This window comes from Eleutherodactylus coqui, chromosome 12 (assembly GCF_035609145.1).
Source record: "Eleutherodactylus coqui strain aEleCoq1 chromosome 12, aEleCoq1.hap1, whole genome shotgun sequence".
NCBI lineage: Eukaryota > Metazoa > Chordata > Amphibia > Anura > Eleutherodactylidae > Eleutherodactylus > Eleutherodactylus coqui.
Genome location: NC_089848.1, coordinates 60,384,356 through 60,406,525, shown reverse-complemented (window position 1 = coordinate 60,406,525; position 22,170 = coordinate 60,384,356). Strand labels below are relative to the sequence as shown.

General features: G+C 43.5%; 1 protein-coding gene across 1 annotated transcript in view; it reads right to left on the bottom strand.

The window, feature by feature from the left end:
• Positions 1-22,170, bottom strand: part of JAZF1 (JAZF zinc finger 1) — a 265,425-nt gene that overhangs the window by 178,441 nt on the left and 64,814 nt on the right. The window lies entirely within an intron of this gene.

The window sequence follows — 22,170 nt, the reverse complement described above, 5'->3', positions numbered from 1 at the left end:
CGGATTCCCGGGATGCAGCATGTCAATTCTTTTTTTTTTTCGTTGCGGTCTCGCGCCTCTATTATCTGGAGTTGCTACTTTTAGTGGTGGCTCCAACGTTTCTCTCCTTGAGCATGGTTTGATGAGGCTTTACCTTGCACATATAAGTAGCAGTTCTCAAATATAACAGAATATCAGAATCGTTCCTTTTATGCGTTGGGGTCGTCTGATAATAAAATGCAGAGCGGCACATTATTTCAAATTTTATTACAAAAGAAGCAAAAACTTTGACCGAACCGTGTTCAGATCTGTCAGATTTTGGTGCGGACTCCACACGGTAGATTCACCATAAATGCTAGTGAAGATGTCTAAACTTCATTCAGTGGAGGCAGAAGCAATCTATGTGGATTTTAGTATATTACAGGTTGTCTAATTCATAGCATGCCCTTTCCAGTATGCCCCAGCACTCTGCAGACTAAGTACGTCCAGTAGGTCTGCAAACCCCGGGAGCTTCACCGCGTTGGCTTTGTTGGAGATTCACCTAAGGCTTAAGACAGACGGTGCTCTCCAATGACATTTGTTCCAAGTGGATCCGTAGACTCACACAGCTTATAAATCATAAAGGGAATTCAGCAAACTTTCCCCCCTGTTTACTGATCTACGTAATTCCTTTTTATGGCCGGTCAGTAAATGAGGCCTATTTAGGAGTCATAAAAGTATGTGCTGAAATGTATTAACAAGCGGGAGAAGCAAAGAGGTAAAGACTTTGTATCGGTACTTTTCTTAAAAGGTTATTTGAGGTTTCGCATGGATGAGATCAAACCTTCATTAATAAACTAAAAAAAAAAGATAATAAATCAACAGTAGATAAATGGCAAAGATAAAGCTGAACGGCTCATTGTGTGTTACATTTGGCTGTAGGCGCTGGAAAATCACTGGGGTGTGAGCATCTGTTCGGATTAAAGGGGTTGTCCGGTTATACACTACTGATGGCCTATCCTAAAGATATCCCCATATCTTCACTGCCGATTCTCCTGCTGCCCAGGACCCCAGTTGATCAGCTGTTTGCCAGGCTGCGATGCTCAGGCACTGAACTTCAATGGGAGCTTTGCCTGTAATACCAAACCTGGCCACTGCTGTGGGAAAGAGCTGTCTGCTTCTTGCACACATCAGCTCATCGTAAAAGCACACTGGCCAGGTGAACAGCTGATTGTTGGGGGTCTCAGGTAGCAGACCCCCATTGATCTACTATTGATAGCCTATCCTAAGAATAGGCCATTGACGGTTTATAAGTAGACAACCCCTTTAAGGATTCACGCAGAGCCCTGAGAGTGGGCGGGGGGTGGGGAGCAGCGGGGGAGAGCGGGGAGGAACGGAGAGGAGATCTCTCTCTCCCCCCCGCAACTCACTTGTCACCCGCGCCGGCCCCCTAATCTTTAGAGACGAGCGGGGAGATACTCGGCTAAGGCACTACTCGCTCGAGTAATGTGCCTTAGCGAGTATACTCGCACATCTCTAGTGCTGGCATTATCACCTTAACTGATCCCAGGTACACTGGTACGATGCCTGGTGCCCCGCAGCTCTCTACTTTCTGCAGCAGTAATACCATCACTCACACAAGGACATGTGACCACTGCAGCCAATCATCGGCTCACTTTGACCAGTGACTAACTTAAGTGGTCACGTGTTCCATTGTCAAGACATCACCATTACTGCAGGAAGAAGTGGAGGGCAACGGGTCACCAGGCACTGTTGGGAATGGGGGCAGAAGAGGATCAGGTGAGGGGAGTATTTTTTTAAGTTTTCCCACCATGGTTGAAAATTTTGCCTGGAAAATCCCTTTAACAAAAACTAGCCTAAGACATAGTAGATGGACCAACTTCAAGAGTGAGCTGGTTGCCGATCCATCTCATATCAGGAGAATGGCCATTTGTACCATAGCTGGCAGAATGTCAGTAACGCAGATCTCTGGCTATTCACGCCATTGCCATGTGGGATTGGAGATTTAAGTTATCTAAATCAGTTTTATGGTACATTTTCCTACTGCATTTCTAGGGGACCATAAGAAAATCACAATCCAAACTAGTTTAGATATAGTGCAAAAAATAACAGATTTAAAAGCCATTATATTATAAACTAATAAAATGAGGTTAAAGTTAGGAAAGCCGTTACCTCCCCTCACAACAATCCTCCAAGACTACTGGCTGCATATATTGGGTGTCATATAATGAAGTAAGCTCTAGGCTGGACCTGGGAGAATCTATTGATCTTGTATATCTGGACTTCTCTAAAGCATTTGACACCATGCCACATAATAGGCTGATATATAAAATGAGGCAGCTCAGATTGGGTGAAAACGTGTGTATCTGGGTAAAGAACTGGCTCAATGATAGAAAGCAGAGGGTGGTAATAAATGGTTCATACTCTGGTTGGGCCACCGTTACTAGTGGGGTGCCACAGGGTTCAGTATTGGGCCCCATTCTGTTCAATATATTTATCAATGACCTGATAGAGGGCCTGCACAGTAAAATATCAATATTTGCAGATGACACAAAATTATACAATATAATTAATGCAACGGAGGACAATGTGCGGCTACAAACGGACCTGGATAAGCTGGGGGCTTGGGCAGAAAAATGGCAAATGAAGTTCAATGTTGATAAATGTAAGGTTATGCACATGGGTAGGAGAAATGGATGTCACCAATATACACTAAATGGGGTACCACTAGGGAAACGTGATATGGAAAAAGACCTGGGGGTACTAGTGGACTGTAGACTTAACTGGAGCAATCAATGCCAGTCAGCTGCTGCAAAAGCTAATACAGTTTTGGGGTGCATTAAAAGAGGTATAGGGGCGAAGGACGAGAACATTATCCTTCCATTATATAAGCACTTGTCAGGCCCCACATGGAATACTGCGTACAGTCACCCTAGAAAAAGGACGGCTAAGGAGCAACTAAATAACTATGTATAAATACATGAGGGGACGATACAAGGATCTCTCCCATGATCTGTTTATACCCAGGACTGCGACGGTAACAAGGGGGCATCCGCTACGTCTAGAAGAAAGCAGGTTTCATCACCAACACAGAAAAGGGTTCTTTACTGTAAGAGCAGTTAGACTGTGGAACTCTCTGCCTGAGGACGTAGTGATGACAAAATCCATACAGGAGTTTAAGAGGGGACTAGACATCTTTTTAAAGCACTATGACATTACAGGATATAGACATTAAATAACCAAAAGGGTTTTAGATAGCGGGATTTTCAGACTGCTGGACTTGGAGTCAGGTTGGAATTTTTCAAATGTTGATCCAGGGATTATTCTGACTGCCATTATGGAGCCGGGAAGGAATTTTTTTCCTCATAATGGGGTAAATTGGTTTTTGCCACATTTTTTTTTTCCTTCCTCTGGATCAACAAGTGGGGTGGAAACAGGCTGAACTAGATAGACATTTTTCAGCCTAACATCCTGTTACTATGTGAAAAGCTGCTTTAGGCCACAAGGTCTAAACATTGACACATGAATGGTAAGTAACTTGCTTGTGAGGCATTCTTGTGATAACAGGGGGCCAGAATCAATGATGAATATGGAGATATTCTTTAGAATACTGGAATGTTATTCGGAAGTCTCTCCCCTTGCGCTGATCTTATTCAGTATTTTTAACTTTATAGTATTTCTCATGTGACTAATTTTGTCCTTTTAGACGAGCCGATTCTCGTTGGAACAAGCCATCAGATGACATCCCCGCTAGCTCATTCACTCTTATGCACTGTGTTTAGACAGGCAGAGATATCGCTGGCTCGTTCAAACGAGAATCGTTCAGAATCATTCAGCCCCTCTCATTCACTTACATAGCGAATGTTAAGGACTGAATGATTACTGTCTTACCCGAACGATCAGTGAATGAGCCAACGATGGTTGTTATGCCTGCATAAAATGAACAATGGTTGAAAAGTCAAAGATTCTCGTTCATCATTCAATCATTGGTTCCAGTTTAGACTGAACGATTATCGTTTACTTTTGCTCGTTTGAACTATTTTTTGAACGATAATCGTTCCGTCTAAAAGCGTTCTCCGTTTCAGTTGGAGCCATCTGTGCGACTTCAAACAAAACATAGTTACCGGCGTTAAAGTAGCTGGGCAAGTATCTCGAAAGCTTCCAACCATGTGGGGTAGTCCCCCGGAGTGGTGTGAAGACTATACTGGGAATTATGTGATAGAGGAAAAACATCCTGCAGCATGGGACTCTGTGGATATAAACAACTCATCGATGAAAGGGGTCAGGGGGATGTCAAGAATTGTTCCGCCCAACAGGTGGTGCACAGTAAAGCAAATTCCATTTAAATACTGCTGCTCCAACTAATATGACTGAATGCACAACTAGTTCTTCTTTAGCAAGGATGGGGTATAACAACAGACAAACAGTTTTAGGGTCCTTGCTGTCTAAGAGACAAGGGAAGGCACAACTCCAGTTGGCAAAGGTGCAAAAAATTGGGTCACTGAGCAGTAGCAAAACATTGCCAAAATCCAGATTTCTTTTGCTCCATGCTGGTGGTGGGAAGTTTAGAATTTGGCACAAGCACCATGAATTAAAGAAACTTTTCTGTCAGCTAATCAGGACATGCCAGCACGTCCATCTAATTTTCAGAAACGGCAAGAAGCTGTGCTGTCCACACGGGCCAATATTCCTGCAGAAAGATTTCAATAGAGGCTAGAGGCTCCCCAGCCTGTTGCTACCTGCAACTATTTTAGTGCCTCTCTGCAGTCATCATACCTTCTTTGTGCTCCTACATAGTAAAAATTCCCCTTTTGTGTCTCCACAAAGCAATATTGCCCTTTAGTTTCCCACAGTTATAGTGCCCTACACTTATAGTGGCCCCGCAGGGTAATAATACCCCCTTTATGCCTTTCACATGCTTATAGTGCCCACTTTGTACCTCACAAGGTAATAGTGCCCCCTTTGTAACTCCCACAAAGTAATAGTGCCACTTTTTTGCCTTTTGTGCTGTTTTTAGGTAATAGTGCCCTCCTTTTGCCCCCTTTAGTTAATAGTGCCAACTTTGTGCCACTATTAGATAATAGTGTCCATTTTGTGTCTTACTAGATAAAAGTAACCCCCAGAGGCGTAACTTGAGGCTCCTGGGCCCCAATGCAAAACCTGTAACAGCGCCCCCAACTATAATGCTTCATTCATAGTACTGGGCTCCCTATATGGAGAATAGAGGCCTTAAGGGCCCCCTAAGACTCCTGGGCCCAGGGTGCAACCGCATCCCCTGCATCCTCTATAGTTACGTCAGTGGTAACCCCTGAGAGTCCCGATTAGGTAACAGTGCCTCTGTTATGTAATGGTGCCCCCTTCATGTCCTTCTCAGGTAATAGTACCATGTTTCTACTCTCATTAGGTAATGGTGCCCTCTTTTTGAGCCACAAGTACTTTTCTGAATGCAGTTTCTTGCTGCTTCACTCCCTCTGCGCACCATGTGGCACCTTCATGAGACGCCAGATAGTTCTCTTCCTCCCCGGCTCTGTCTATTCTTCTCTGAGACATCATAGGAAAAAAGCCAGAGATGGGGAGGAGGAAGATTCATCCAGATGCACATGAAGATGTCACACGGCATGAGCAGTGGAGACTTGCATAAAACAAGTAGTGTGGATAGTGCCCGGGAAACTTGCCAACTCTTCCAAGAGTGCAGGAGGTCTCCCCTCTTTCTGTGAGCCTGCAGGACATTCCAGGAGAGTTGGCAAGTATGCTAAAAATCTTTAAAAAAAAATAAAAAAATGTGCCTATGAGAGTAAAATTTTTGTAAGAGAGTGCAGGAAGTGCTCACGTTTTCTTATATGCTAGTGATGTGTTGTCAAGTGACTACAAAGACAGAAGTGGAAAGGAAGAGTAATAATCTTCTGATTGTGTGTTCATTGATTGGCCCTGTTCATACCACAGAATCGAATGTAGATTCCGTGTCACACGGTTTAATGGAAAACCACCCTGTAGTTTAAAATATAGAAAAGTGATATGTCAGCAGTCACACTATAGGGGCTAACTGCATATAAATTGTCAAGATCTCAGATTGGAATGGGGGCCATTAGGATATTAGGAGTTTTGTGATACAGTATCTTCAACCATATTCCGTAAGAGCGAGGAACGACAGTGGAGCTCGTCATTGTAGGCTTGGGCAATTAACCAAGCAGTGATATTACCAATCCACTGATATTACACATGCTGACATATCCGAACACTCTAATGACTAACTTAGGGGACCTGTATCATGTGGAAGGTTAATACAGCATATAATGTATGTTTGAGGTAAGAAGATTACGGAGAAGAGGACATGAATCATTTTGGTGTCAAACCACCCCTGATGGTAACATAAAGGAAAGGCAGACAGTCTGTCTCGCAGATCCTCGTTTTCCTTAAGGTTTCGAATCCATAAAACTACCTCAGTGTCATCCCCTGTCTCCTTTGTGCGCATTATTATTCATATGTAGATATTTTACTGCTACAATCAAGAGAAAAGGGACAACTGCTACAGACTATTTATTGTTTTTTTACTTCCAGTAGATCTTTAACAAGCAATTTATGGCGCTGTGACGGTGAAGAACTGTCATGGATTCACATCTTGTCCACGACCAGAGACTTTGAGGTTTCTTAAAGAAATAGCATTGAAGAAATACTAAAAAAGTCTCTGGATCACAGGGGTGAAACGGCCCTTGAATTTAAAAGAAGTAGCTGTAAATGGCTTCCTGTAGTCTGACTGCAGAAATGGTAAAGAAAATGGAAATTCAGTGTGGGTTCCTTATTTGGCAAATATGGTCATTATGTTATAGAATGGCTGTACATTTTATGTAAAGAAGGTGAACCACAGTTAACATGAAGCTCTTGGGTAGAAACTTAAAATTTAGATTAAGCCTACATACATTCACACATTCGCCTCTGTGATATCCCCAGGGGTGAGTTTCACACCCATCAGAGGATCACAAGTGTTTCCTATTTATTTCAATGCATGGCCTCCTTCTAGGTGACAATAGCCTTAAGATGAATGGGTGGCATACTCGGGTGGCTTATCACCCTTGAGAACATGTTAAAATCCAACATGCCCGACTTTTCTTTCCCCAACATCTGACATTGAGGAAATGTCAGGAGATCCCTATAATCACTAGATGATCAGCCCACGTCTGCTAAAATCATCAGGTTCGGCCAATGCTCATAGAATGTGTATGGTAACCATTAAGGGCGTTTTACACAGGCCGATTAACATTCTCTCAATGATTCCCCCCCCGTGTGAAGATACCAAGGATCAACATGAGCAAACACTCCTTTGTCAGATGTTCGCATCTTTTATGAGGCACCAAAAATTATCATTGTCAACACAATATCTCGCGTGTAAATAGTAGACATCCCCTGGGCAAAGATGAAAGTTTAAGGCAGGACGAACAATCATAATAAAGAAGTTGGGCCAAGTTATAAAATTATTCCCTATCCACATATGATCGTGGGTGACTGACTGCTGATCCTGAGAAGGAGTGTGCCATTGGTTCCCAAGTGAATGGAGCGGAGGTTGCGCAGGTGAACCACCACTCCATTCACTTCAATGACGGCGCCAGAGATTACCAAATTTAAGCGCTTCAGCAATCTCTAGCACCATCATTGACTTGAATGGAGCAGCGGTGCACCTGTACAACTTCTGCTCCATTCACTTGGGGCCCCACTGTACCCTTATTCTCTGCAGTCTCAAGCAGTCGGACCCCAACTGATAATAATCCTATAGATAGGGGATAACTATAACTTGGCACAGCCCCTTAAACGAACGTTCACCTCTTATCTGGTGAAGGTCCTTTAAACGAGCACCGATATCATTAATCGATGTCCATCATTCGATTGAGTGGTCTACACGGGATCCTTAGGCACAGTTCACACTAGTGTCATCAATTTCATTCAAAAACTTGTTGTCTCAATTCTGAGATAAAAATATTTGTAAAGTAGATGCATAAGATGTGTTGGAACTAGAGATGAGCAAGCATGCTCGGATAAGTCAGTTACTTGAGCGAGCCTCTCTCTTCTCGAGTGACTGCATTCTTGTCCGAGCCTGCTCGAGGGGGCGGCGGGGGATAGTGGGAAGTAGCGGGGGAGAGAGTGAGAGAGATCTCTCTCTCCCCCTGCTCACCCCAACTGCCTACCCGAGCCTGCTCGAACAAGAATGCAGTTACTCAAGAAGAGCGATGCTCGCTCGAGTAACTGACTTATCCGAGCGTGCTCGCTCATCTCTAGTTGGAACAATATAAAAAAAGTGTTTACATAGAAAAACATAAAAAATATCAAAAACTACATGAAGCTAATAAAAGGTTAGGGTCATCAGTTCACGCGGGGTCAGATAGCACAAATATTTCGAACCACTCGCTAATGCTACACAGTTGTCTGTCTGGACAAGCTCTTAAGTAAAGGCGTTCTAGCTCATATAAACAGTATTACAAGTACAGCGACAACACAAGCCTAATATTTGAAGTGTGAAATTGCTGTGGCTTTTAATGTTTTTACTATTATTTTATGCCGACTGAAGAAACAATCACTGTACACCTCTTACAAGGGCTCGCCTCCCATTTTTTTTCCCCTGGCTTCGACCAACAACTTTTAGTTCAATCTACAGAATAAATAATATGTATGCAAATTCCCCACATCTATATTCCACACCAGCCGAAAATGAGCCGGGTGCCAACAGAATGGTTTATAGTCACACACTTTTTAACTATAAAAAAAATTCAATTTCCTTTTTGAAAGTATAGGCGTTATTAAAAATAAACACTTCACAATTTACTGGTTTTGGGTTACCAAGGTTTCCATTGAGAAGCCGTGTCATGACAAAAGTGTAATAGAGGAAACATCTACAGTGCGCCACAAAAATCCCTCTCTTGTAATGTGATAAATACCACACCAGTAGATGCAGGGGTGAACCCACACCTAACGCCGCTTTTCATCCCCAATATACGTATTATGCCATCCCTTACACCTCAACTGTTTCATAAAAGCTGGTTTACTGCTAGATTTGAAGAAGAAACTGGATTTTTTCTAATATGCGTAATATCACGCCCTGTCCCTTTAAGAGCAAGAGTAGTCTGGAGACAATTTTGACAACATAATGCAGTAAGGGCAACGCCATCGAAAACTGTAAATTTAAGGAGGAGAGCAGTTTGCTGTGATTTCTAACTATCAACCAGAAAAAAAAAAAAACATCTTAAGCCGAATTCACACTAGCATTTTATGGGAAAAATAGGTCTTCAGTTTTAATCATTTTCATTGGCAGAAAAAAGTAAAACAATGTTTTTTCCGTTTTGCTGTTCCAACAACGGAAGAGATTGATGGAATTTAGGAGTGCTAGGGTGAAATTGCCGGTATTGTTGTATTATGTTGCCACCAGAAGTTAGGGGTGGAGACTAGAGATGAGCGAACGTGATCGGCTCCGCCCCTTTTCGCCCGAACACCGAACTTTGCGAGCAATTCCGTGCTCGGGCGAAAAAAGTTCGGGGGTCGCCGTGGCAGCGCGGGGGGGTGCGGCGGGGAGTGGGGGGGAGAGGGAGAGAGAGAGGGCTCTCCCCTGTTCCCCGCTGCTGCCGCCCGCGCCACCGCGCCTCTCCCCACCCCCCGGCGCCCCCCGAAGCTTTACGCGCGGACACTGAAGTCCTCGGCAAAGCCGGTGTCCGGGAGCGTAAGTGTTCGTTAAGAACACGTTCGCTCATCTCTAGTGGAGACATAACACAGCAGTGTTGACATTTGGTGACGCCCCCAGCTTCTGATTGGCTGTCACTGTGCCCGTGCTATGTGAGGGTCTCTCATCCCTGATTTTGGTGCAGAATGTGAAATAATTCCGCCTGTGTGAAAGCACCCTTATAGGGGTCTTCTGATATTTAAAGATTTTTTTAAAATCCTTAGGTTAGATAATTATCACTATCAGAGTGTTGGGATTGTTACTCTTGGCACCCCTACCCTAATGATCAGCTGTGCGAAGGGCCCAAGGTGCTTGGCTGAGTGCTGTGGCCTCTTCTGTGGCCTGTGACCTCACTTTCATAGGTCCTAGGACTTTCTGCAGCCCAGTCCCATTCATCTGATCTGATATTGATGGCCTATCTTAAGTACATTTTAAATATTACGTATTCTTAAGTTTTCAAAAAGTTTTCAAAATCAGGCCAGGTCTTCATTGGCCGCTGCACTGCTGCAATCTGCAATCAGTTTGATCTTTATCAATTTAGTTTTCCATGTAGATTTTCCTATTTTCCTGCTGGCTTGTTGTTTGCAATCCACTTATAGGTGATGACATGTCCTAAGCAGACATTCTGACAGTACTGTACAGGCCAGGATTCCTCTCCCACATCCCTTCCAGCGTCCCCATGTCCCTGTTACTAGAGAAGCCAAATGTCTAACCACAGGCAATGGATTTCAAAGGTGTATCTACCGGTCGTATAGAGCGCCCCTACATATCACAGATGATCCGCTGTAACTGCATTTGTTATTTCTTGTGTACACCTGGACTTGCCAATTAAAGCAATAACAAGTCTAGGTGCCGCATGGCAATTAGTGGTGATCCAAAAGCGATTACAGCAGATCATCTGCGGCATGAACGCGCAGCCTTAGCCCACTCTCACACAGGCATTTTTTACACCGTGACGCCCACTAAAAACACTGTACTGTACTGAGCCTCCCTTGATTTCAATGGGGCTTCTCAGACGAGCATTTTAGTGTGGTTTGTCTAACACCATCCTAATTGAACGCTGTCTTTTCTATTGTAGTGCTTTTGAACGCACTGCGACACCCATTGCATGGATGAGGTGCGATAAAAACAGTCAAATGTGTTTGAACACGCCGTTTGAAAACGCAGTAAAACAAATAGTAAAGGATGGCTTTGCAAACAGTGTAAATGGCCCTTAAGATTGAGCAAGTGTGACCACTGCAGAACATGTACTGAGGTGGATACAGATTAGAAACAGCAGGTGGCGCTATTCTAACATTAGTCCTGGACTACCCAAAAAGAAGTCCTACCCTAAAAAAAAGCCCTACCTTGATTTTTCAGGATTTTCGGGGAGACTTAAAATGTAAGCCTTACCCCAAAAATAAGACCTAGCTGAATTACATTAAAAAAAGGAATATATTATCTAGCAGGCTCGGTCCAGGTCCCTCCTGCTGCTCTCCGGAGCTCCAACGCTTTTCTTACAGTTCTCGGCCGCCCACAGAAGATCACTTACTGTATTTGGTTCATCGAGCGCTGCATTGATTGGCTGAATAGCGGTTGAAGAACCAATCACAGGCATCGTGTTGTGGAGGCAGGATTAATGAATTGGCCAATCAATGGCGCGGCTCAGCGCATTGGAGCTCCAGAGAGCAGCAGGAGGGACCTGGACTAAGCCTGCTAGGAAAGTATAACAAGGCCTCCCCCGAAAATAAGACCTCGCACCTATTTTGGGGCAAAAATAAATATAAGACAGGGTCTAATTTTCGAGGAAACACGGTATCTGAGCATAGATACTTTTTAAAATAAGTATGCATACAAAAAAAATGTTCATAATAATTAGCTTTGGACAGTTTGATATTTTCACTTGTCCTTCGACTATGCTATGGAATATCATATTATTCAGCCATCCACATGCCTGTTAGCTTTGCCACCCAAGTGCGAACTCGGCATGACAACAGGTTCCGTGAGGGAAATTAAAGTTGTGTAAAGAAAGGAGGAATGATTAACTGATTCTAGACACAAGCAGAGCACACCTCAATGTCCCGGGGCAACCAGAACACTCTCTGAGCACTCCTGTTTAGTAGTAACACTTGTAACAAAAACGCTCATTAACTGAATGGTAACACAATCTAAGCCTGCAGGAATATATCTTAAGAAAGTGACAGCCTGACGGCTCTGGAAGAAGAATAGTAATGTCTGTAAAAGAAGAAGAAGCTGTCAACTACTCTACTTTCTACATTACCAGAACAATTTATTAAGCTGTCACTAGAAATAATTCAATGTGGCGACATATCGGCTGAACAAAGCAACAGGATCAGCATGACTATTCGGCCACACAGGGAGGTTGACGCACTGGGTGAGACCAAGCAGGCCGATCCTCGGGTCGTGGCCACACAGGACAGTTTTGGTGCAGTATGACATGGTTGACTTTTGCAACTCATTTTTAATAATAAAAATAAGATCTCTGCTGATTACCCCCTTACATGCATGTATTAAAGCAGTTAAACAGAGGTAGGGGGTCTTTGTCATCCCATTGGAACCCCACAATGTGATAGCAGGGGGTGCCAGTAGGTTGCCACGGTAGCTGGGGGCCTTATGAAAGCCCCAGGTTTGCCATCATGGTAGATCTATTAGGCCCTGCCAGAGGCAGAGCTTAACAGGATAAAACTGACATGCAGAATGCCCTGTAATACAAAAGTACTGCAGTGTATTATATGAGAAATCAAGCATTTACATGCTTAAGTCCCCTAATTGGAGTAGGAAAAACATGTAAAAAACAAGTAATATAATGTTGAAATGTATTAAAACTGAAAAAACTCTTTAACTCATTTATCACATTAGAAATATAAGCAACTAAAAAGACAAACATAATTGGTATTGCGGCATCAATAACTATGAGCAACGGAATAAACATTAACCCCCAAAATGGAATAAGAAATAATGAAAAAATCCTACGTATGCCAAATTTAGGGCTTATTCACACGAACACGTGTGTTGCCTATTACGCATACAAAATTTGCGTATGCTTTACGTAGTGAATAGAACGCATCGATTTAAATGGGTTCAGACACAAGTGTTTTTTGCGCACGCATTTTGGTCATGTGAAAAAAATATAAAGCGTGGCCTGATTTTGTGGATATTGCGCACGCACATAGCACATGGTAAACTAATTAAATTTAATTGCCCGTTAAAAATAATGGGAGCCGACTTGCAGGGCATGCGAGTGCAAAAACTACAGTAAAAAATACACACATGGGCGTGAAAAACAAAATGACCATCGCACAAATACGCAGTGCTAGCGCGCGGAAATACGTTTATGCCCATGTGGAGGCGGCCTTAGTACCAACGAAAACTACAGTTCGCTCTGCGGAAAAACTAGCCTCCAGAAAGATTAGGATGGTTTTTATTTTATAAAAGTAGTAAAACACATCAAACTATTTTGGGATTGTTACAATTATACTGAACTGCAGAAAAAATGTAAAACTTTATTTTTACCGCACAGTGAACGCCCTAGAATGAAATCCAATAAACAAGCCCAAAAATTGCAGAATCGTTTTTTTCTCTATTCCACTCCACAAAAAATGTTTTTGGTATATTAAATAAAACTCGTCTAACAAAAAAACAAGCTCCCAAAAGGCTATCTTCATAGAGAAGTAAAAAAATAAGCATTTTTTGAAGGTGAGGATAGAAAAAAACTACCCCCAAAACTGGCTGCGGCGCCAAGAGTTTAAGGCAGTTGTATGAGATTAAAAAAAAAACAAAAACTTTTTCACATTTCAGAATAAGCATCCCATTTGTCTATTGACTGCGTCTAATATTGCAGCTCACCTCATTTAAGTGAACTGAATGTAATCAATTACTGTCACTATTAAGCTGCGGATTAAAGGGACTGTCCAGTTGTAAACTATTGATGGCCTATGCTCAGGAAAGGTCATCATTAGTAGATCAACAGGGTCCTTTGCCAGGGACCCCTGCCAATCAAGTGATGGCTGGACCTGTGTACTTGTGGACTGAGCTGATTTTTGCAGGAAGCAGACAGCTCTGTTCTGACTGCAGTGGCCAGGCTTGGTATTGCAGACATTAAAGCGAATAGGAGGTTGGTGTGCAATATGAAGCCTGGCCAGTGCAGTGAGAGCGGAGCTGTCTGTTTCTTATATGCAGTGTACAACTAGATAACTCCATTAGCAACAGAATGACAGGTTTATTGTATTCCCTAGATAAGACACAAAAAAGAAGATTGTAGACAGCAGAAACAGACTGCAAGGAAGGGTCAGACTTATCTACTAAGAGGTAGTGGCCATCTCAAGTTCCAGACATGTTGAGTTGACAATACATCATCTTTCCTGCAGTGAAGGGGTAGCTCCATGGAGAACTGCCTCCAGAAAGGAAAGAAAACATAAGTAATATTGAATAAAAAAATTAAAGGAAAATAATACAAAGAAAATCCATGTACTCGTTGTGGGCGGTGGTGCAACGCAGGATTTAGGCTACAATGGAGCAAATAGAGAAAATAAAGTTTACAATTAGAGATGAACTGACTACTCGGGCGAAAAGATTCGGGGGGCGTCGGGGGTGAGCGTGGGGTTGCAGAGGGTAGTGGGGGGGGAGAGAGAGAGAGCTCCCCCCTGTTCCCCACTGCTACCCACCGCTCCACCACGCCGCCCCAGCTCCCTCCGAATCTTTTTTCGCCCGAGTAGTGAGTTACTCCAAAAAAGCGGTGCTCGATTGCGAAATCGCCCTAGAACAATTACAGTATAGTAATAATGGTTTTGCAATTAAACTGTTATACGTAGAATCACGTCACTAACAAAGGCTAACTCAGTCCTAAAATCCGCTTCCTGTATCCACATATAATGTCCCTTTAAATAACAAAATTCAGAACTCGGGTTTGAGCATCAGAAACCATTACGATGTTAGAGTAAGCAATACATGCCCCATCTCCTATAGCGGGGCCTGCTTACACACCGTTTTAACCCTTTCTCCTGTGTGCACACCTACTGTCAGATTGAGGCTAGCCTCACTTACAATATGTCATGTGAGAACTAATTGTGATTGTACCACTTCTCCACCATGATTTCCATAGATCCTTGTCGCTGTCCAAGTGTCCGACTGGTCTGGAGACAACACTAGCTCTCTCTCTTCATCCCAGACGCCAGGCAGTCTCCGGTCACTGTCCTTTCTCATCTGATCCAGCTGGATCCCCTCACAGTCAGCAGCTTCTCAGCTCCAGCCTCAGCAGCACCTTCAGTACTGTCTCTCAGCACAAAGGAAGGCCCCTTTTATAACCAAAGCTCCAGTCTCTAGAAAGTTCCTACTGAGCATGCTCAGTTCCAGTGTGCCAAAATTTTATGCACATTTTGGCACTTGCGGTGATTTGGTCACAATTTTTGGGCACAGGTCCATCTTCATTAGAAGCAGAAACCAAAAAGTGGCAACAGCACGCAAAATACATTTACTATCAGAAGTATACATACCTAGAATCAATACTCTAACCATATTAAATCTCGTTAGGACCCATCTGAAAGCTTGGTCACCTGGACGTGATAGATGGGCCAATATGATTTGATCAAGTTATATACCAAGAACCTTGCATTATGTAATGTGGTTGGAGTATTTATTATAGGTATGTATACCTCTGATAGTGAATGTATTTTGCGTGTTGTTGCCACTTTTTGGTTTCTGCTTCTATTGTATGTTGCAGCCGTGGTTTAACGTGCAGCTATAGATTTCTATTGGGAAGTGCTGACCCATTTTTTTTTTACAGTTCATCTCCATAGGAAGATTTTAACCTTTTCGGGTAGCCTCTTACATACTACTAGCCCTAGTAATACAACTCCAACTCTCTAGTAAGTGCCCCCCATGACCATTTTATTAAGTCTTCTCCAAAAATGGAATGATTTTCGCTCTACCAGCTGGTAATAGAGATCATTTATACTAGTATTATGACGATTATCCTCAAATGCGGCATCAAAATCAAATATTGTTTCACCTTACCGATTTACCACCCTACGGTGATTTATACGTGGCACCCCAGGTTTGCAGAAATGGCATTCATTGGATGTGGTCCCTAGGTGACTTTAAATGTGTTCTAATTGCATTCTTCGGGGCAGCTGAAAGCTGACAGCTTCCGCTTCCCAGCTCATTATCAGAGCACATCAAGGACTCATTCCACAAGACAAGCACCTGGTCTACATTTATTTCAACGGCCCAAAGCAAAATGGGAAGGTGCTTAATGTTCAACCACATTGGTGACATTTTTACGACATCCAAAGTTCAGGAACAAATAAATGAATAGTTTGAAAGCAATACAAACAGAAAACTGTGACAATAAAAATTCTACATTCACATATCAATTTTAAAACATATACCACCCGTATAGCTGGTGGGGAAGCCAAAAGTTCAAGCAATGATAGAAAAAAAAAAAAATAAAAAATCAATCCCAACAGTTCTCATTCACTTCTTCGGTGTTATTCCTGAATATATTTTGCTCTCCCCCTGCATAATTTACACTGCTTTTCATTACGAGGCAGGCATGACATAAAAGTGCTTTGCATCGTAACAGCATCCTTGAGTTCACATATCACAACTGCCGCTGTTTGTTCACAGTTTAACGCTGATTAATACTTGTGGCGCTCGGCGCTGCCGGGTTCGCTGCTCCTCGGAATCATTCAGATGACAGAGCGCAGTAAATACTTTCCGAAATAGCAGCTTTAAAATTTAAATCAGCTAAAACCAAATGCTCAATCTGTAAACGGAGTTTATAGGAGGGGGCTCGTAAAGGGGGTTGTACCTTCCAAGGCCGTTTTAACACATTGGTGAACCCAGTTGCAACGTTTTCACGAGTAGGCTCCCTCCCTGTACATTGCTAATTGTATATTGCACCCTAGAGGTAGTGGTAATAGTGCCTAAAGGCAGCCCCTTGTAATTGTACTTCCTCCTGTGTCTGCCCCAGCCCCCTTGCCTTCTGGGTTCCGGTGCCCATTCTCTGTTTTTTCTTTGCTGCACTGGGGAGAGCAGCAGTGACAGTAGTTGGTAAATTGCACCCTAGAGGTAGTGACTCAGGGTAATAGTGCCTAAATGCAGCCCCTTGTAACCGTACTTCCTTCTGTGTTGGCCCTCGCCCCTTTGTCTTCTGGGTTCCGGTACCCATTCTCTGATTTCCCTCTGCTGCACTGGGGACAGCAGCCTGGACAACAGTAGGTAAATTGCACCCTAGAGGTAGTGACTCAGGGTAATAGTGCCTAAATGCAGCCCCATGTAACTGTACTTTCTTCTGTGTCTGCCCCTGCCCCTTTGTCTTCTGGGTTCCGGTGCCCATTATCTGGTTTTACTCTATTGCACTGGGGGGAGCAGCAGTGAAAGCAGTTTGTGAGAAAGCCCTGTGGTGCAAAGCCAGAAAGGATCGTCCAACGGCAAAAGGAGACACCGCAGGTTACGACTACAGCGCAAGGCATGGAGCAACGAAGAGAAACTTCCCTTCGATGTGCAAAGGAGTAGGTGCCCAGAGATATGTTTAGCTGGGGGTACTACATGTGGAAGGAGATGCTCTGAGAGATAAATAGTAGGAGGAGAGGGTGGGTAGTTTGGAAATGGTGCTGCTACCAGGAGGCCAAATGCCTGGGGGGGCCAGCTGCAGGTGCACCATTTGCCCTATGGTTAAAGCGGCCTTGTAACCATCTGACCAACCTCTTGCCATATGCCCTATTGAAGTATATTGATATAATGGAGAAAGGTGTTGGTGGTGGTCCTCTAAGCTTGGGCTATGAGCCACAACACATGCACAAGTGCATTCTTACACTGCAAAAATATACTTCAGGCAAAAAGAACAAGATATAATATCACTTAAGTTGAATTGTCACTTTTGGAGGCCCATTTGCAGACTATAGAGCAATGATGCCCAACTGGTTGCTTGATGTGTGGTCAAGGCAGACTCTTAGGGTGGGTGAAGAGGTCTTCCCTAAGATAATGAGCAAACATCAGGTCTTCTGACCCAGACTGAATGTGAAGTAAGGTACTTAACTAGAGTCAAGGGATGCATTTGAGGCCCCCACAATATGTTGGGTTGTCCACCGGTACTATAAATGATAGTAAATGGTAGCTGGAGCTTAGTGACATTAGGTCTGGCTCAATTGTCATTTCATTGTGACTACAAACAAGGAGAAGCTATATCTTTACTGAAAGTATAGTAGTTTTTTCGGAATAGTTCCTAACCAGGGGTATACCGGTGAGACGAATACAAAGAGTAAGTCATGTTGCTCTTGGCAGTCATTCAGGCGCTTACTTCATTTTACTTCAGCTTCACTTGTAAAGTGACAACTCAAATGTGGAGTTTTGCTTTTGGCAAAACGGCTGTTTTTATTTGGAGCAGTTGTACATAGCGCTCGGTCTGTTTTTCTGGTGATGGTGAAGTTGATGTGATGATCCTTCTTTGTGATCACTCATAGTTAGTCTAAACAGTTTAGGACCACAAGAAAGGTAATAAAGGCTACGTAGAATCCATGGGCCACACTGGATGTCGTTAGATCTGTTTCTACGTGAAAATTGAGTTAGTAGCGGCTAATCCCTGTTGCTCAGGAGTTCACTGATAGAAAGTTAAGGATTAGCGGATGGTAACACAACACGGGCATAATGCTAAGGCCATAAAAGTTATGGGTGATTAGGTCAAAGGTCCAATCTAATGCAAAATGGATATATATCACACTAAGTCATCAAGACTTGGAACTCAAGACGTTCATCAAAAATATACCATTGAAGGACTATTGTATGAATGCAATAGATACAAGTAATCGCAGTGGAGTCATACGAAAGCCATACATGAGGGTTACATGAAATCATCTCTACTCGTTAAATGTATACATAAGATGTATCACATGACTTAAAAGTTCAATTTGATTTGTGTTTTCCAATTTATTTATTTCCATCTGACACAAAACTACAACTCTCAGCATACTAGGAATCAAGGACAGGTCAAACTCCCTTGTTGTGTTATGACAGTATTAGAAAGCCCCTCCTCCCTGTCCAGTCCTTAAAGGGGTTGTCCATTACGAAAACCCCCATCACCGGGTCCCCTTTGCCCTGAAACAAAACAAAAAAAATCAGCGGTTACTCACCTCTCCCTACTCCCCTCTTCATCCCTCGCTGTCGGCTCCAGTCTCCACTGCTTATAGGCAACTGTGATATCCTGCTGTAGCAGCCAATGACAGCGCTCAGCCATGATCAATGTGATTAGCTGCTGCAGCTTGTTTGTAAATGGGCTCAGCATCTAAAGTGACGTCATGGCAGAGACTGGAGCTGGCAGCAGAGGATGAATGGGGGAGCAGGGAGAGGCGAGTGCTGATTTTTTATTTTGAGGCATTGGAGACCTGGTGATAATGGTTTTCATAACTCAGACAACCCCTTTTAATGAGGTTTTCTAAGACTAGAAAAATTAAAAATTAGAAGCATGGAATGGTGTAAAAAAAAGAAATACTGACCGCAAGTGGCCTCCCCATCTAGCGAAGTAGTCTTGATCCCCACCGCTCTGATACTAGAGAGGCTGTGGCAGTCAAGTGCTGTTCATTGTTCACGTGACCGCTCAGCCAATCACAAGCTTCAGCAGTGGTTCTGCGATGAATAGCACATGACCGCAGAAGCCTGTGATTGCACAGGTGACCGCTTAGCCAATGAACAGCACATGACCGATGCAGCTTCTCCTGGGATCAGTGCGGTGAGGAATGGAGCTCCTGCACTGGACGGTGGGGTGCCACTTAAGGCCCAATGTCCATGGCAGATTTGAATTGCGGAATCCGCATGGGGCACCCATGCGTAAGATCCGCAGTTAAAGCCCATAGGGAAACGTGGGTGTGCGCAACTGAATTAGAGTTTATTTGCGGACCTTTTGGTCCGGAAAACAAAATGCAGCATGCTCCATTTCAGTGCGGTTCCCGCACGGACGGATTCCATTGAAGTCAATAGAAGCCACTCCACCTGCGGCCCGTCTGCAAATGACATTGCAGACGGGCCGTGGGTAAACCAGGAAATCTGTACTTCGCATGTCCAATAGCGAGCCCCAGTACAGATAACCCAGAAGAAGAGGGGTCTGCGCAGACTCCGCCACCTGCAAACACAGGTAAGCATTGTGTCCCGCCGAGGTAATGGGCCGGATTCCATGCGGGATTCCACCCACGGAATCCGTCTCGCCTGTGGACATGAGGCCCAAGGAGGTGGGTATGCTATATTTCTTTATTTTACACCACTCCCCATCCCTAGTTTTTTTATAGTCCTGGAAACTCCCTAAAAGATCAGCATGATAGCTGTTGGTTAAACACGTATTTAATTTAATTGATCGCTGTATTATGCCTCCACCTCACTAATCCCTAGGGTACTTTTTACAATACATACTCTGCATTTCTCTCCTCATGTCATCTCACCAACAGGCCAATTCTCAATACATGGCCACCTGGCCACCCCACAACGTACATGTATTAAAGTCTGTCATGCCCTGGCCTATGTATATGCATCTAAGTAGACACAGGCCTTCTTTCTTTTAAAGGGATTGTCCCACAAAACTTACTTATCACCGATCCACAGAATAAGGGATATGTATCTGACTGGTGGAGGTCCAACCGCTGGGACCCTCGACCATCACAAGAACAGGGTCCCGACTAACCTTGAATGAACAGAACCTTGGATATATGTGCACACTACTGATCCATTGATCTCTATGGGACTGACAAAGCTAGTTGAGCCCTTGTACTAGAGGGAAGTTTAAAGTGACCCACCACTTTCTGAGCAAAAAACTCTACTGGCAGGGACGGGGTTATTTTAACTGCAGTTCTTTTTCAGCTGTCACTTTGATCTGCTGGTTCCGGGTCCTGTTCTTGGTCATCCAAGATGCCCGATGTAATCTTCAGACTACCTAGTCCCTACAGTTCATTGATATTATTAGACTACCAGTGTACTATACCTGCTCTATGATTGGCCAGAGCTGCTCATGTGACCAACACTGAACAGTCAAAGAGAAGTGCACAGTGTGCATTAGGCAAGTAGAAAATTAATGCTGCCATGCTTACATAGCTGAAAAAAGGGTCGGGAACTGGCAGATCGGAGGGACAGAATTGAAGGACAACTGCAGGTAATATACTCTCCACCCTCTCCGATCCCATGACAGAAATTGTCCCGAAACCAGAGGATCGCTTTAAAGTGTCGTATTTTGATCCATGCATTGCACCCCACCCTACAATGGTTCCCTAGGCGGCAACCTATTCTGCCTACCCCCTCCTTCCCATCCCTCCTGGGAATTGTAGTGGCTACGTTAGATGAATCTACTGATGTACTTACTAAACAGACATGCTAAAGCTATCACCCAATGCTACAATATCCACTTATAGTAACAATACAGTGTTGTCAAAAGAAACATATTACCTAAATTACAAGGTATTAGGCAGAAAGCTCCACACTATGATATTCAACTACAAAAAAAAGTGGCTTTGTGTTATCTGAGCTGTAAGAATAATGGAATGCATGTGCCTCGTCACGTCATTCACGGGTTCGGCAGATGAATCCCATTATAGGCACCTCAGGAACACTTGCAGTGTTCATCTTAACATAGGCAATCTTGTAAAGAATCTACTTTCAAGACGGATGAAAAAGGTAATACGCCCCGGATGTCTTCACTCATTTATGAGAACTCCCACACACAATGCCACCCCGCAAGACCAAATGTTGATGTCCAAGATTAGGTAGAGTTGGTCAAACTCTAAAATAGTTATATCAATAGGTATATACGGATGTATTCCTCTTCCTAAAGTTTAATAAAGCAGAAACTATGACCGATTCCTATATATATATATATAGGAAGTCTATGGAAAAAAATCTGCCCAAGGTGCTGCTAACATATTTGGAGTTTTCCCAGCCTTGGCCGCCTGGTCTTTAGGACCCGTCTTTTTATGGTGTGTTGTATCTGCCTTAAGGGGCAAGTCCTGCTTTAAGCAAACCTCAATGACAGAACACCAGCATCACCACTGTTATATTAAACAGATGCCGTGCAATGCTGATTTTATGGGCTATGGAAAGCCAAGAAGGCCTCTTATCAGGCCAAATGTTCAAGTGCTGCCTTGAGCCAATTAAACAGACGTGCAAGTTGACTTCTAAATGGATGCTTTCAAGCTCCTCACCCAAGCAAGCAGTATGTGAGCCGGATACCTTCTTCAAGTGCCTTTGTACTGCTTGTTCTAATTGTTATTTCCACCCTTTTATTGAGACACAATGAAACTTCAATGGTTAAGCCTGTCTGTGGTTCCCTAAGCCTGAAATCGTATGCTGAACTGGAATGTTTGCAATCTAATCTCTGGCACAGTTCCATCTGTATGGCTCTTTTATTTCCCATCTGCACTCTACAAGCAAGCTGGTAAAGTTTGTAGAACATATCCAGTGATCCTCTATTGGATCTGATAATTCCTGGGCTTTTTTATTATACTTTTTTTTTTTAAAGA